This window comes from Furipterus horrens, unplaced genomic scaffold, assembly GCF_987537825.1.
Source record: "Furipterus horrens unplaced genomic scaffold, mFurHor1.1.pri manual_scaffold_7, whole genome shotgun sequence".
NCBI lineage: Eukaryota > Metazoa > Chordata > Mammalia > Chiroptera > Furipteridae > Furipterus > Furipterus horrens.
This window is the reverse complement of record NW_028327177.1, coordinates 89,391,955-89,409,002: the sequence shown is the minus strand read 5'-3', so window position 1 is coordinate 89,409,002 and position 17,048 is coordinate 89,391,955. Positions and strand designations below refer to the sequence as shown.

The following is a 17,048-nucleotide window of genomic DNA, read 5'->3' as shown; positions in this document are numbered from 1 at the left end:
CTGATAACATCAGAATGTAGTTTCTGATACCAAATCTTAGATTCCCTGTCTGCAAAATGAGGATAAAGTATTTATGCTGTGGGATCAGGCACATGACATCATGACTAGCAGCAGCTACTTTTGTTTTGAAATTACTGTTGCCATTATCACATGTTACATTTAGTTGTATGTGTTAGTTCCCTAGATTGCTGTTCTACAAACTGGGTGGCTTAAACAGCAGAAATCGACCGTCTCATTGTTCTGGAGGCCCTAGTCCTAGGTCAAGGTGTTGGTAGGGTTGGTTCCTTCTGAGGGGGCTGTGAGGGAAGGATCTTCCAGACCCCTCTTTTTGGCTTATCGAAGGCCATCTTCTCTGTCATCACATCATTTTCCCTTTATGGGTTTTCCCCTTTTTATAAGGACACCAGTCAAGTCAATCATATTGGATCAGGGCTTGCTCTAAGAAGGTTGCTGTAACTTGATTATCACTTTACAGACTCATTCTTCAACTAAGGCCACTTTCTGAGGTACTAGGAATTAGAACTTCAATATATTCTTATGGGTGGCGGGGACATACAGTTTAACCCATAATAGCACAGGTATAATATTACATTTTATCAATGAAGTTTTAGTCTCACCCATTTTCTGATAACAAAAGATATTTACAAAAACCCAAATAACTTTTTAATGAAAAATGATTTTGCCACAAAAAGATTTTTATTTTTTGCAAACGACTTTTAATTAATACGTGTAAATTCTAGAATCTAGATTCTACCATCAGTAAGGGCTTGTGAAGGGGCGATTTGTTGTAGTTTTAGGGCGGTGACCATCAGCCCTTATGGTACTCTTAGATTTGGGTATTCACCTGGATCAATTTCAAGCCCATGACTGAGAAATACAAGAGTCTCCTGTTTGCCATTCCACATTCTTTAGAATTTTTTAGAATAAAGTATCATTGTGGTCATAGTCATACATGTTCTGGGCCCTTTGGTGCTCTTGGTGAGTTTACAGGAGGTGATGGGCGGGATAGTCACCCTAAGGGTGCTCCCAGGATGTGCTCCCTCAGGCTATTTAAAGTACTGATCTGTGACAGCACTCACACGTCAGCCTCCAGAGTCAGTTAAGTAAGATGGGACTTGCTTGAATCACGTTCCAAGTATAAAAATTTAGAAATGCTGAAACTTCCACCATTGTAGAATTTCTTCAACTCTTTTTAAATCTGGAAAAGGAAATGTTAACCCAGTGTTGGTATAAGCTGCTTTCTTTTTCTTTGCAAATATTTTATGCATTGAAACCATCACCTCTGGAATGAAACAGGGTAGTTTATGCATTAAATACATAACGTCCCTGTCCCAACAGGTTTTTTTTTTTTTTTTTTAAATTGCTTTTAGGTGACATTATATGTTTGCAGGGGCTTGTCTTCAAATAAAAGGCATAATTGAAATATAGCTGAATAGGAATCAAGAGTGTGATTCAAGTGTAAGGTAAAATTGATGGCATTCCTTTAGCTTTATAGATGAATTCCTTTATGGTGGCCGATCCCTGATACAGCTTTTAAAAACTAAAAATGCATTTTCCTACACTCTAATCATCCATCCTGAGAGCATCAGAAAAGAAAGGCTGTTTTCCCCCCTTTCTTAGCAGTGATAATAGAAATTGCTTATTGCTTGACAATCTGTATTTGCCTGCTGGTGTGCCATTAAAAAGGGACTTTGTAGCTGGAATTCCATTTTTTATTTAATATAAGATACAAGGGGTTACATTCTCTATATTGACAGATTGTGTAATGGGTAGGTGACTTAAATGTGCTCTTTTCATTTAGAGTGTTGTTTACCTGTTCAAAACCTATGAATGCCAAGGAGTTGGAAATGTTTACATGTGAGACAGAAAGCAGATGATAATAGGGTTAGTTCTCTGCATCCACCAAATTATTAACCTTCCAGAGTCAGGAACTCCTCCTAGGAAGGAAGATCACCACTCTTTAAGGGGTGTGCTTGTCGCCTCCTGCTCATGCTAACTTCCCAGCAATATCAGCAGTCTACCCTTAGGGTTGGGGAGGGCGAGGAAGTCTGGTTGGCAAATCACTTAATTGTCAATCCAATTTAATTTCCTTGGCACATCTCACCACCTGTGATGTCTTTTTTTAGGGAAAAAAAACTCCCAATAATTTGAATCATTCAAGACTCCTGATCAGATGCTGGGGATAGAACATAACATAAAATGACACACTTGGAGTGCAATCAGCAAAACCCAGAATGAGGGGAATTTTATTTCTTCCTTAAATGACTCTTTTATTCAGCAAATATATTAAACAGTTTAAAGAGGCAAAAAGAACTTTTGGATTAAGAGGTTAAAGAGATGTCAACCAAATGCAATGTGCAGGCTTTAGATCCCCATTTGATCAAATAACTGTTAAATTTTTTTCGAGATGGGGAAATTTGGATACTGGATATTATCTGATTTATGGCATTATTGTTACTTTTTAGGTATAGACAAGATTATAGTGTTGGAATTATATTTTAAAAAGACTTTATCTTTTAGTCCTAGATCTTGATTTACTTATCAGGAAATTATGTCTGTAATTTGCTTTTAAGTTAATCTAATTGGAATAGAGAGAGGGTCAAGGTAAAAAGAAATAAGATTTTTCATATATGATAATTGTTGAAGATAGAAGACCAGTATGTGAGGACTCTTTTATTTTTGAATATTTGACATTTTTACGATAGAAAATTAAAAATAATAATTACCTACCTGTGTTCTGTTTTTTATGACTGCTGACTTTATAAGACCTACTTCTTTTTAAATATTCTTTTTTTGTATATTTTATTTTATTTTTTTATTGTTGTTCGAATACAGTTGTCCCAGTTTTCTTCTGTTGCTTCCCCCTACCCTGACCCCCCCTCAATCATACCCAGCCCTGTTGTCCATGTCCGTGGGTCATTTATACCTGTTTTTTTACTAGACTCTTCTCCTTTGTTCCCCCCTTATCCCCCTCCCCCCTCCCCCCTCCCCTTTGTTTGCTGTCAGTCTGCTCCTTATTTCCGTGCCTCTGGTTCTATTTTGTTCATTTGTTTGTTTTGTTCATTACTTTCCTGTATTAGGTGAGATCATAGGGTATTTGTCTTTTGCTGCTTGGCTTATTTCATTCAGCATAATACCTTTCAGTTCCATCCATGCTATCACAAAAGGTAGGAGTTCCTCCTTTCTTTCTGCTGGGTAGAATGTACCACAGTTTTTTGATCCACTCATCTGCTGATGGGCATTTAGGCTGTTTCCAGCACTTGGCTATTATAAATAACACTGCTATGAACATATGGTAAAGTTTTAGTTTTTGCTCATTAAGTATGATGTTGGTGGCAGGTTTGTTGTATATGGCCTTTACTACGTTGAAGTATTCTCCCTTTATTCCCACTTTGCTGAGTGTTTTTTTCCATAAATGGGTGCTGTACTTTATCCAATGCTTTTTCAGCATCTATTGATATGATCATGTGATTTTTGTCTTTCATTTTGTTTATGTGATGTATGACATTTTTCGACTTGTGAATATTAAACCATCCTTGCATTCCTGGGATGAGTCCCACTTGGTCATGGTGTATGCTTTTTATAATGTATTGCTGGTTCCAGATTACCAGCATTTTGCTGAGGATTTTAGCATCTATGTTCATCAGCGATACTGGACTGTAGCTTGTTTCTTTGTTGTGTTTTGACCTGGTTTTGGAATTAGGGTAATGCTTCATTTAGAAAGAGTTTGGGAGTCTTCCCTCTTGGAATTTTTGGAAATAGTTTGAGAAGGATAGGAGTTAGCTCTTCCCTAAATGTTTTAGTAAAATTGGCCTGTGAAGCCATCTGGTCCAGGGCTTTTGTGTGCCTGGAAATGTTTTATTTACTGCTTCAATTTCACTGGTCTTTTCAGGCTTCTACTTCTTGATTCAGTTTCGGAAATTTTCACAGCTGGATGTTATCTAGGTTCCTTTCCAGCTTTGGTGCTATATGTAGGCTGGTCGGCTTGGGGGTTTACACCCCACATTTCTCAGAGGGAATCTCCCTGGCTGCAGAAATTTTCTTCCGGCCTTCAGCTACTGCCCATGGGAGCCCAGCTAGCCCTCTCGCATCTCCTCTACTCTGTACCAGTCACATTATGGTGAAGTGGTTTCTTCTGTCTGTGGTTGTAAGACCTCTCTGCAGCTATTGTTCAGTTGGCTATTCTGGATGATTTCTCTACAATTTAGTTGTAATTCCAGATTGGTCCTGAGAGGAGGTTAGTGTAGCTTCCACTTACTCCTCCACTATCTTGGGTCCCTTCTTAAATATTCTTGGGATAATAAATATTTTAATATACTGTGTAACCTTTTACCTCAAAGTAAGCAAAATATAAATACATTCACTAACTGTAGCAGCCAAGCCTCAAAGAATTGAGGTTTTATTTAATGACTCATTTTCCTTTATTTTAACTCAACCCTATGGAATAACTGGGATGCTTTATTCATCATACTCCTTTTTTATTTTCAAATGTCTTCGTGAGAATTAGTAAGTGTTTAATTGTCAACGGGAGGATTCTTTATATGCTGAATGCAGTAAAAAGTCGTTAAAAGGAGTTTAAAATATGAAAGAACCAAATGGGAGAACTTGGGGGAAATTAATAAACCTGTTCTCTTGTCCTGGGTTCATTAAGGTCAAAAGAGGTACATTTTAATGTTTTGTAGGTTCGTTGTGAACTGAGTCAAAGGAGAATCTTTCTACCTTTTGGTCAAACATTTCTCTGGGAGGAGAACAACAGCTATATGGAACATGGCCACTTTTTTGTGGGGTCACACCTTGGACCTTAAGTTTAGATAGTTGAGATGAGTGAGGCTTTACTGACAAATCTATTCCCCATCTCCCCGTTGAGCCCTCACTTCCATTTTTGCATTTTATTTCATGCTGCAAAGCTTTCTTTGGCGTGTCCACTGTATATTCAGTTCTGTGTTAGGCACTGAGGAACAAGGCAACCTGGAATTACGGGTTTTCACTCTTGTTTAACTTGAATGTAAAAATGTCACTTGCTGCTATTGGTAATGCACATCCTCCTACTCTTACCTGTATTATCTTTCTTTTTTAGCTAGCTACATTGCTCTCTCAGCTTCTAATGATGATATGCTCATAGCGATGGTAAAGTATTTGGATCTGGGAAAAAGATGAAATTAAGTTGAAGCAGTTTGGAAGTGGGGTGCATAGCTACCATTTGTGTGCAAGCAGAAATGTTTAACTTATCCCACTTAAAATCCTGCAAGGTAGGACTTGTTCCTATTTTTCAAGGAAGGGGTGAAAGCCCACAGAACTTGAACAACTTTATCAGGGTCTCATGGCTCCTAAGCATCCTTGTTGGTCAATGCCCCCAGGTCTGTAGAAAGTCAAGGTTGTAACTAACCCACCATATGCATTCTCCAGAGTGCAGGCAGTGAAGGCAGTTTTCCAGTGAAACATCGGCCATCTATTTTCACCATGATGTTGATTCTCATGAGTTTTGTATGGAAAGTTGAGGGGCAGGGAGGAGGGACACTTTGGAGCTAGGCATTTGTGTTTTTCAGGCAGTTCACTTTGGGAGCCTGCATGAACTTCAAGTTTGCCTAAGTTAGATCTATAGCTCCAATATTTTCTGGATGAAAGAGGGACACAAGAAGGACAGACTCAAATGGCTTTGCTGGCTTTTTGTCTGCATTACTGCTTTGTTTGAACCTTGAGTTGAAAATGTCTCCATGTGGTATATATAGAGAGATCTTTGTGAACAAAGCTGCTATGAGCCCCATTCTTTGGCAAGAAAGTAGTATCTTCCTAAAACTTGCAACTGATGTTACTTTTGTGGTCTCAGGTAAGAAAGAGATAAAAAAGGTTAAAGGTTTACTGTAGATTATTTTGACGGCAAATAGTAATAAATGGCTGATCTCAGTTGAAGTAGAGTTGCCCTGGCTTAACCATCTTCAGCTTTGGGATCCTTGTCCCTCAAGGTCTCTTCTGTAAAAAGCACCATGCCGGGAATGAAGAAATCTGGTGTTGGAGCAGAACATTTGAAAACTGAAGGTGGATGGAGAACAGTTTTGCAAGTAATGGACAGTAAAGCATTGAATTGGAGAAGTTATTTGGGCTGTGGTAATGCATGAGCTAATAATGACTGAGATACGCATTTAAGTGGTGCTTCTTGGCCACAGGGCGGTAGAAATTTGTTAGCTGGTGTGTGCTTTAAATGGAGAGTCTTTATTTTATTTTATTTTTAAAAATCTCACTTGAGGATATTTTTTCATTGCTTTTAGAGAGGAAGGGAGAGGGAGAAACATTGATGCAAGAGAGAAGCACTGATTGGTTGCCTCTCATATGTGCCTGGACCAGGTACCAAACCCGCAATCCAGGTGTGTACCCTGACTGGGAATTGAACCTGCAACCTTTCTGTTATGGGATGATGCTCCAAAAAACTGAGCCGCATGGGTCAGGGCTGAATGGACAGTAGTAGTCTTATTGGAAGAGCCGTAGGCTTGCTTTCTGAACCTTATTCCATATTTTTTTTATATAGTTGTTGGCCAGAGCAGATTTGAGATAAGCATTCACTTAAAGAGGTTGTCATGAACTTTATTCTGCAGTATCTTACTTGAGCTAACGTATTTAATATTAACAAATTCCACTGTTCTGGCTTTCTACTTTATATGAATAACAAGAGCCACATAGAAATAAAACCCTTAAGTTTCCCTCAGTGTTTTAGATACTATACTGGTTAATACTTCAGTATTCTATGCTTTCTTACTAGTAGCAACTTGTTTTCCAAGTTGGAGATGTTTTGTCCAAAATCTGGAAAAATTATTATTTTTTTTTGGAGATTCTCTTTTTGGAGAGCCCATTGGAGGATCTTTCTAAAAGTTGGCTCAACCAAAGGAATTTTCCAGTTCAGTTGAATATTTTTCTTTTTTTTTTTTGCAGTGTGTTTGTGGTTTTGGCATGGTTCAAAATATTTATCATCTCATGTTTCTTTGACAACAAGGCCAAAAAGAAATATTAGTGTAATTTCCCAAAGTGCTGTAGTAATTGTCAAGCACTTAGAACATGTATCTTTAATGAGAAAGGTAAACATCCTGCCATTTGCGACAACATGGATGGACCTTGAGCACATTATGTTGAGGTAAGTCAGACAGAGAAAGACAAGTACTGTATTATATCACTTATGTGTGGGTGGAATCTAAATGCCAAACTCTTTATCTTAATTAACTTAATCATCCCAATAAGTAACAGCCCTATGGTATAGTTACTGTAATCTCTAGTTACATGTAAGAAAAGTAAATCACAGAAATGAAGCAATTTGTTTATGAACACAAAAGTACTAACTATACCCGAGTATTAATAACCAAGTACACAAAAATGAACATTTCTGCCAGTTCTTTCTCTGACTGACAAATTTTAAGCCCTATATTATTCTTCTGTCCTGTGTATTGTGGCTTCCCCGATTTGTTTTCTGTATATTCCCCAGTGTATTTTTCACACTGGATAAGGGCTGAACCATGAAGTTATGAAAACCAGATTAAGAGCTAAGGATTCTATAGAAGATTTAAAACATCACCCACCACAACATCTGTGCCTAATTATGGTTTGAATCTTTTCATTCTAGTTCTACCTACAATCCCTGTTTCACACCCCCACCCCCACCCCCACCCCCAGGGGAACACTGCTCTTTCAAGTTTTAGATGAAGCGTATGTAGGCATCTCCTTTTTGAAGCCTTTTTTATCTCTTGAAAAAAAAAAGGGTTCTTTTCTCCCCTAGGACCCTTGTTTGTATCTTTACACTTGGCTCCACTGAAACATAAGTGTTTTCACAATTATTTTTAAGTCTTATACCACGAATGTGGGTTTGTGATGTAGTCTTTCCTATGAGTCAGCCAGGCAACTGCTTGGCTAGCTGCCTGGTGAGCAGCCCCGGCACCAAGGAATAGACAAGAGTCACACACAGTAACTATGCTATTCACTCAGCTTTTATTGAGTGCAGGTTCACTCAAAGTAGAACATCAGCATGCATTAATATCTAACTCACATTCTAACAATCTAAGAGAATTAAAATACACACACACACACACACACACACACACACATCAATAGGGGATAACAAACCTGAGTCCCAGAGTGTAAGCTTGCAGTTATAGAAGGCAGTATGGTGGACAAAGGATTTGTCAGCATCTTTCAAAGAAGGATCTCCAGAGCTATGTGGGCAGTGGCGGCCAATGCCAAGAGAGATTACCATGGCATGGAGCAGCACTCTGGTGTGTGGAGCTCAGCTGTCTCAGCAGTGATCTGGAAACTACCTCAGCTTTACCTTGAAAGTGGTGGACTCTACCCTTCTGGGTCTTTCTGATAAGTGTTTTAGCACTTCTGATGGCAAGTGGGGAATTTTCCTAGAGGCCTATCTGTGGGTGGTCCCGCTCTGCAGACAGGGCTGTTCTGGTCACGTGTGCAGATACCTCGGGTTTGTCTCCTTGCCAGAAGTGTCTAAAGTGTCATGACCAACTGACAGCCATCTTGGTTGACATGAGTGACTTCACTTTGTTTTATATACTTTATGCTATCATGACCAGACTAATGCCATTTTATTGGTCCTGCTCTCCACATCTATGGATGTAAGATGCCTTTAAAAAAAATCTCACAGCCAGTGGTTGGTTCTAAACTTCAGCACACTTAAGAATCATCTAGGAGTGTTTAAAATGCACATTGCTGAGTCTTGTCCGCGGGTCTGGAGTGGGGTCCATGAATTTGCATTTCTAAAAAGATAAAATTGATATTGATACTTCTAGCCTGGACCACATTGGAGAAACATACCTTTATCAGCTGAGACATAAAACATGTTAAATGAAGACCTCACTCTAGACTATGTATTTCTCAGGACAATTTTTTAATAAGCTTGCACTATTAAGAGTGATGAACTAGTGACCAACAGGCAGAGAGAAAGGAGTATCAGGAGATTACAGAAATAGGCCCTAGGCTTTGTTGTCCTCACTAACCAGCCATTTTGAATTGAGAGGAGGAAACAGAAAGTCAGATTTTTAACTTTGAGAGAAAAAAGGAACTTCAGATTTGTGTGTCTTCTTTTTTGAGTCCTTAGGTATTTTGATGTATTTATCAAAAATAGAAAAGCTGATTTCAGTTTGCATTATTTTGTAGGTTAGAGATCACACAATAAGAGTTAGACTTAGATTTCAAGCATTTTATGGAAGCCATTAGATTTTAAAATAGTTGTCTGGTCCTACATGAAATCAAATTAATTAATTGGTGTTCTTAAAATAATTTCACATATTATGCTCCATCTCCCTCCACAACTAAGAAGGAATACAACTACCTCAAAGCTAGAGACAACCAGAAGTTCCAGAATATTGAGCTGCATGGAAATCCAACAAACAAAGGTATAAAGAAGAAATACTCATCCAGACAGGCTGGAGGGGTGGAGTCAGGGTGGAGAGGACATGGTGTGGTGGCGGCAGCAGCGGTGGCAGCATTAGGCTGCCGGAAAGCGCAGGACACATTTAAAAAAGTCAGGAGGGACACCTGGGGAGTGCTTCCACCACCAGACCAGAGTGCACAACTCACGGTTCCAGCACTGGGGAGAACAAAGCCTCATTGCTTCTGACTGTGCCAACGAGTAGGTGTTGGGACAGAGGCAGAAACTGATGGTCTTTTAGCAGGCTTCGTTTGTTTAAAGGGTCCACATGGTCCTAGAACATCTGCAGACCCACCCACTCTGGGAACGATGGCCAAGGCAACAGCTAGAGAGGTGCCAGTCCCATATGGAACTAGGAAAAGGGGAGAGTGCTGAGCAAGCGGCATTGTTCTCTCTTGGATCCCTCCCCCACATACAGCACCACAACATGGTGAAACAGGTTGCCCTGTACTGACTGATACCTACGGCTCCACCCCTTACAACATAACAAGAGTGACAGCTCTACCTAAGACACAGAGGCAAACAAACACAGGAGCCTGTCCAGATGAGGAGACGAGAAGTATGGTCCAAAATGGGGAACGAATCAAGGTTCCAGTGGTTGAACTAAGCGACGATGAGATAATAAACCTAAGAAACAAGGAGACAGCCAACCTAACAGACGAAGAGTTCAAAACACTGGTGATAAAGATGCTCACAGGCTCGACAGATATGCTTAAGTACGGCAAACGCATAAGGGAAGAAGTGAAGGCTATGCTAAATGAAACGAAGGAAAATCCACACAAAACCAATGGTCAAGGGAAGAAAACCGGGGTTCAGATCAATGATTTGGAACATAAAGAGGAAAACAAGAATCGTCTGGTACAGAATGAGGAAACAAGAAATGAAAAAAAGGAGGAGAAGCTTAGGAGCCTCTGGGACAACTTTAAACACGCCAACATCCAAACCATAGGGGTGCCAGCAGGAGAAGAGGAAAAGCAAGAAATTGAAAGCTTATGTGAGAAAAATAATTAAGGAAAACTTCCTCTATTTGGTGAAGGTAATAGACATAGAAGTCCAGGAAGCACAGAGAGTCCGAAACAAGCTAGACCCCAAAAGGACCACACCAAGACACATCATAATTAAAATGCCAAATGTTCAAGATAAAGAGAGAATCTTAAAAGTGGCAAGAGAAAAAAAGAGAGTTACCTACAAAGGGGTGCCTATAAGACTGTCAGCTGATTTCTCAAAAGAAAACTTTGCAGGCAAGGAAGGACTGGCAAGAAGTATTCAAGGTGATGAAAAAAAAGCAAGGACTTAACCAAGATTACTCTATCCAGTAAAGCTATCATTTAGAATGGAAGGGCAGATTAAGTGCTTCCCAGACAATGTAAAGCTAAAGGAGCTCATCTTTACCAAACTATTATTATATGAAATGTCACAGGGACTTACTTAAGAAAAAGAAGAATAAGAACTATGAACATTAAAATGACAACAAACTCACAAGTATCAGCAACATGACCTAAAAATAAAAATAAAACAAACTAAGCAAACAACCAGCATAAGAATAGAATCATAGATATGGGGATCATTCGGAGGGTTATCAGCTGGGAGGAGAAGGGGGAGAAATGGGGAAATGGTACAGGGATTAAGAAGTATAATGGTTGGTACAAAATAGGAGGAAGTTAAGAATAATAGAGGAAAGGGTGAAGCCAAAGAACGTATATGCACGACTCATGGACATGAACTAAGGGGGGTGGGATTGCTGGAGGGAAGGGGGTTATTAAGCAGAGGGGAGCAAAGGGGGAAAAATTGAAACTACTGTAACAACATAATCAATAAAATATACTTAAAATAATTTTTTTTGGGGGGGGGAAGAAAATCACTTTATTTTAATTGATTCACAAACATCAACATTACAAAAGCTGGTTTAAGGAAAGCCACAAAACCATCTGCCCAGCTCCAAACTCAATACCACCTCAATGAACTTTTATGTAGTAAGTACACTCTCTTCCATTGCAATTCTGAGGCAAGAAAACTACTAATAATAAGAGGTTTAACTGGTAGTTTTATACTTTCATTATCAATTATATCTTTATACTAAATTATCTTGGTCATGAGAGATGATTTTCCATTTCTTCATTATGAACTTCTTGATTAGGCTAATCCATTTGCAAACTTGCACTGTTTCAGCACCTCGCTGAAACCCTCACAAAGCTTAAGGTCACTCTGGTTCTGTGCACACTCCAAAAACTGTTTCATCTCATAGTGGCACGGGGGGGCCAAACTGCTGCTGCTGCTGTGTAGGCTGAGTTCCCTGAGGCTCCTGGTAAGTGATGTCGGGCCTTGAGGTCTCAGTATTACTTCCTCCGCCGAAGCCCCCAGTGATGGCATGACCGATTGTGTGGCCGACAGCAGAGCCCACAGCCACACCAGCTGCAGTGGTTGCCATCTGGGCCATGAGACCTGGCTGCCGGGGGGCAGCAGCAGGTGAGCCAACTGCAGATGGTGGAGCTGGTGCTGGCGGCTGAGCTGCTGGTGCTGGCCTGGGCACAGCTCTCATCTGAGGTGCCCGGCTGGCCAGAGGGGCCACGTGGGAGGTGCGGCTTCGGCTTCCACGGGGCATCGCAACTGCTCTATACCTCTGCGTCTACAAGTGCGAAACTTGGAGACGACCTCGGCGGCTTCTGGCTAATTTCACATATTATTTAAATAAAGATATAACTCAAACTCATAAAAGCAGAAAGTAAAGTCATGGTTACCAGGGGGTTGGGAGTAGGGAATAGGTAAGATATAATTTAAGGATTCACATTTACAATCTGTAAATAAACCCTAGAGATCCCAATGCACAGTTTAGCGAGTAGACAATATTGTAATATAATCAATAAACTTACTAAGAGGCTAGAAATTACTCCAGTCACTAAAAAAGAATAATTATGTAGTATGATAGAGGTGCCAATGGCATTCACATTACAATATGTAAAAAGAACTTACATGTTGTACACCTTAAATTTACACAATGTTCTGTGTCAAATATATATTTTTTAACTATATTTTATTGTTCATGCTGTTACAGTTGCCTCAATTTCCCCCATAACCCCCTTCACACATATATTTTAACAATAAAAGGAAATTGTGTTTCTAAGATTAACTAAAATTCCAATCTTGAGAGTATTTGGGGCCTGAAACTGTTATTGAGATTGGGGAATCAAAGCTAGTGGTTATAGTTTTACTCCCTTGAAATTGTACAATAAAATAAAGGCTAGCAACTTTTTGCCAAATATAAATATCTTCCCAGGTTTGTTAAATGAGATTGTTATTCTCTAAAATTTACTTGTTATATTCAAATACAAGTTATGAAATGTTTTAAGCCATTTGTTTCTGTAAATAGTTTGAATACTATGAAAGTGTTTATTCTACTCACGTGGTGATACATATCATTTCTTGATTAGTAGAGAAAAGGAAAACTGCAAACACATGCAAAGATTACCCTTGGTTTTCCTGTGATGCAGTCATGGAGGTAGAACTATGCAACCCCCTTTCCAGGAATTTTTAATCTAGTGCCAAAGATGGACATTTAACAAATCAGTTGCAATAAAATTATGTATATTATTTGACTGTAGTCTGGGAGGAAGCGGGGCAGTGGAAGCTGGTAATAGGGAGTGGTCAATTCTGCAGAAGTGAGTTTTGAGTCAACAGTGTAAATTATATAACAAGTGATAAGATACACAGGTAGTGTTTTTAATGCAGATAGGAAGTGATAAGTGTTACAGGAGGCAGACAAATAAAGTGCTCTTTGTTTCTAGAGGAAGAAATTCTGTTTTAGGAGATTAGGGAAGCCCTCAGTAAGGATGATGATAATTTTGCTTCTATATTCAGCAGCAAATTTCAGTTTACAAAGAGCTTCCTGCTAATCCTACTGAAGACGTGGGAGGCAGCTGAGATACGTTAGATACTGGCTCAGTGCAGTAGTACGATGTACCAAGGGCCACTCTGTGGGTGATCGATGACACAAGCATGTGTTTGAGTTCAGCATTTTTGACTGTTTATCCCAAAAGAACCAGAGAGATCACATATCACACCGCTTCATTCCCCATCCCCTTTCTGCCACGGCTTCCTATCACATAGTAGGGTGAGTCTTTCATTCTGGATCATGGCCTGCAAAGCCCACACAGTCTGCCCCCTGTGTTCCCCCCAAGACTAGCCTTGGACAGGTCCCTTGCTTACCCTGCATGCTAGCTGCTTCAGGAACACACCAAGTTTCTTTCCACCCCAGAGCTCTTACACTTCAGTTGCAAACATAGGAAGCCACTCCCAACCCCCTTCTTGATTTGGTTCATTGTTAGAATATCACCTCCTCAGGGAGGCCTCTCTGATCTAGACATCTAAAGTATACCTCATCTCCCATCAGCCCCCATCTCTGTGCTATGTGATATTTTGGTTTGTGACAGAACTATCAGAAGTACTTTTTTTGTTCATCTCTTTGTTGTCCTGTATTCCCAACTAAAATGTGAGTTTCATGGTAGGGAGTGGCAGGGATTTTTTTTGTTCACTACTGTTCCCCTAGTGCCTGGAATATAGGAAACACTTGATAAGTATTTAGTACATGAATATATGAACCTTTAATTGCTTAAGGTAGGTTTCCAAGAGTCAGAAAATAGAATGATTGGAATGATTAAATAATCCCACCTTATGGAAATCTAGATTTCATTTGGGACAAACCTAATGTGAAACACAAACTTAAAAAACTTTTTTATTATAGTATAATTGGGATGTAGTATTGCTATTATATTAGTGTCATGGGGTGCAACATAGTGATTTGACATTTATATACCATACGATGGCGAAACACAAATTTTTAGCTTCATTTTTGGATTATTGTTTGCTAATATATAAAAATATGATTGATTTTTATGTGTTCATTATTCAACCTTGTTGAATTTCTTCATTTGCTCCAATAGGTTTTTCTTTTGTGTATGTATAGAGTCCTTAGAATATTCTATGTACCAGACATGACACCTGTAAATAGAAATAGTTTTACTTCTTCCTTTCAAATTTGGATGTCTTTTATTTATTTATTTACCAAATTGCCCTTGCTAGAACTTTTGAGTGTAGAAGTGCATAGCAGTGCCTCCTATAGAGGTGGTGAGAGCAGACACCTTTATCTTGATCTCAGTGGGAAGGCATGCAGTCTTTCACCATTGAGTATGATGTGAGCTGTATGTTTTTCATAGATACCCTTTATCAGGCTGAGGAAGTTCTTTTTATTCCTAGTTTGTTGAGTGTTTTTATTATGAGAGGGTGTTGGATTTTATGAAATGATTTTACTACAGAAAAACTTTTAGGTTTGATTTCTTTTTATTTTTAAATAGATTTTTAGAGGGAGAGAGAAAGACATCGGTTTTGTTGTTCCACTTATTTATGCACTCATTGGTTGATTCTTGTATGTGCCCTGACTGGGTATCCAAACCAATATGGGGATGGTGCTCTAACCAACTGACCTATCTGGCCAGGGCCTGATTTCTTCTTCTAAAAGCAAGATTGCAAGACAAAACTTTGCTTCCTCACCCCCACTGGGCAGAGGTTTGAAAGTTTCCCCCCTTTCCTCTGTGAGCTCTCTATTGTATTTGACTACACCAGAAGATGCTGGTGCTTGTCCTCTGGGAACAGCTCTAATGAGGGATGCTTCCCTGTCAGTCTCAGAAAACAAACTGCTGGAATGTGATGCCATGTCTGATGTGCACACCGTTGCCGTGTTTGTTTTGCAGGTGGAATACTGTCAAAGTACTGTTGAATGAGCTGATTGTGAGCTGTTGATATAGTTCAGACATTGGCAGTTTTCTAATCTTGAACCTTTAGGGTTTGATTACATTCGTTTGCCCTGCAAATAGTCAACAGGTGTAAATGATCCGAAAGTGAGAGTATATCTACAGCTGGTATTTATAATAGAGAGGGTTCTCAGGAGTGCTGAGACCTTGTAAAATACACGTATGGACTTCTTAGCGTGCAATAAAAACTTAACTTCTATTCGTTGGGGCCTTGTCAAACAGCCATATTACAGGCATGATTTGGTTGCAAGGGACTTCTATTCTTGATGTTAAAATAACATCCAGCAAAGTGAGTTTGTGAAAAATTAGCTGTCAAGTGTGAGAGTGTTAATTTAGTAAGTTCAATAGTTTGAGGCATATAAGTTTTTTTGGTTGGGAGAGTTCTACTGTCCAATATTACTCTATGCCTTCATTATAGTATTAAAATAGTACTGACATTTCTTAGAACTTTGAATATTTATTGGAAACAACATACATGTTGGGATCTCTTTTTAGGATAGGATCCTGCCCCTTTTAGTCAGTGAATGCTGTTAAATGGTATTTTAGTTTTAGTTAAAAAATTTTATATTATAGTTCATCTAGGGTTACTCAAGATGCTGAGATGCTGTGGCTATGGCAGTGGCTCACATGGCTCAGAATCTGGTGAGATGTGAAGAGAGGGGCCTCATCATTGTGTTGTTCACTTCTTGCCAATTAGCCTGTACAGGATTTACTTATGTTGTTATTATTGACTATTTTAAAAAACAAAAAAAATTAAGCCTTGGCTAATTGCATCACTAAGGACAAACTATCAAATGGTGGAGTATGGATTACAGGCAGCCCACCTCCACATTTTGTGCTTTTAAGCACATCCTAATTCAGTGACTAATTCTTTAGTCACTTAAGTGTCATTCATGACAAATACTAGGATGTTAGTATCTTAGAGATCACTTTTTTTTTTTTTTTTAAGCTTTCAACTCACAGTTGAAATAAATCCCTTTGGTTGTATGCTTGACCAAAAAAGTTAGGTAGTACCTTGGCTTGAATGCTTCCAGCGCTGACGAGCTTGCTACTTCATGTTGGCAATCTTTGTCATTGTTGGGTAAGTTCTTCCTTATTTTGAGCCAATCTGAAGGTCAGGTTAGCTTTCCTGGCAATTATACAATTATAGTATATGCTGTCTCTATTTACTGATTTTTTTTTTTTTTTTTTTTCTGAGAGAGAGGGAATGGTGGACAGAGTAAGTGGAGTGGGGGGCATCAATATGAGAGAGAAACATTAATCTGTTGCCTCCTGGCTATGCACCTACCAGGGATAGAACCTGTGCAACCTAGGCATGTGCCCTGACTGGGCATTGAAGCTGCAGCCTTCTGTTGTACGGGATGGCGCTCCAACTGAGCCACCTGGCCAGGGATGTTGCTATCTCTATTAAAACATACGGGCAGATAAATACTCTAAGTGGCTTTTTTTTTTTTTTGTAATGATTTTATTGAGATAGAATTCATATACCATACGTTTACCCATCTAAATTGTTTTTCTTTTATTCATAGAATTGTGCAATCATCATAATCAATTTTAGAACATTTTCATCAGCCTCAAAAGAAACCCCATACCCTTTAGCTGCCACCTCTCCATTTTCGTCAACACCCTCTGGCTGTAGGCTACTACAGTCTTTTAAAAAAATAAACTTGCCTATTTAGGACACTATAGAAATGAGATGTTACAATATGTGGCCTGTTGTAACCGGCTTAATGCTTTCAAGGTTCAGCCACCTTCTTGGTGCCAGAGCTGGAGCTCCACAGGTCAAGCATGACCATGCCTGTTCTTCTGAGCCTTGTTCCCTT

At 39.2% G+C, this 17,048-nt stretch overlaps 1 protein-coding gene, 1 long non-coding RNA gene and 1 pseudogene across 3 annotated transcripts in view; 2 read left to right on the top strand and 1 right to left on the bottom strand.

Moving 5' to 3' along the window:
• The window catches only part of PTPRG (protein tyrosine phosphatase receptor type G), a 721,348-nt gene that overhangs the window by 65,253 nt on the left and 639,047 nt on the right, over positions 1-17,048 (top strand). The gene's annotated exons all lie outside the window — the stretch shown is intronic.
• The window catches only part of LOC150004766 (uncharacterized), a 66,661-nt gene that overhangs the window by 26,862 nt on the left and 22,751 nt on the right, over positions 1-17,048 (top strand). The gene's annotated exons all lie outside the window — the stretch shown is intronic.
• Positions 11,493-12,082, bottom strand: LOC150004767 (coiled-coil-helix-coiled-coil-helix domain-containing protein 2 pseudogene; annotated as a pseudogene).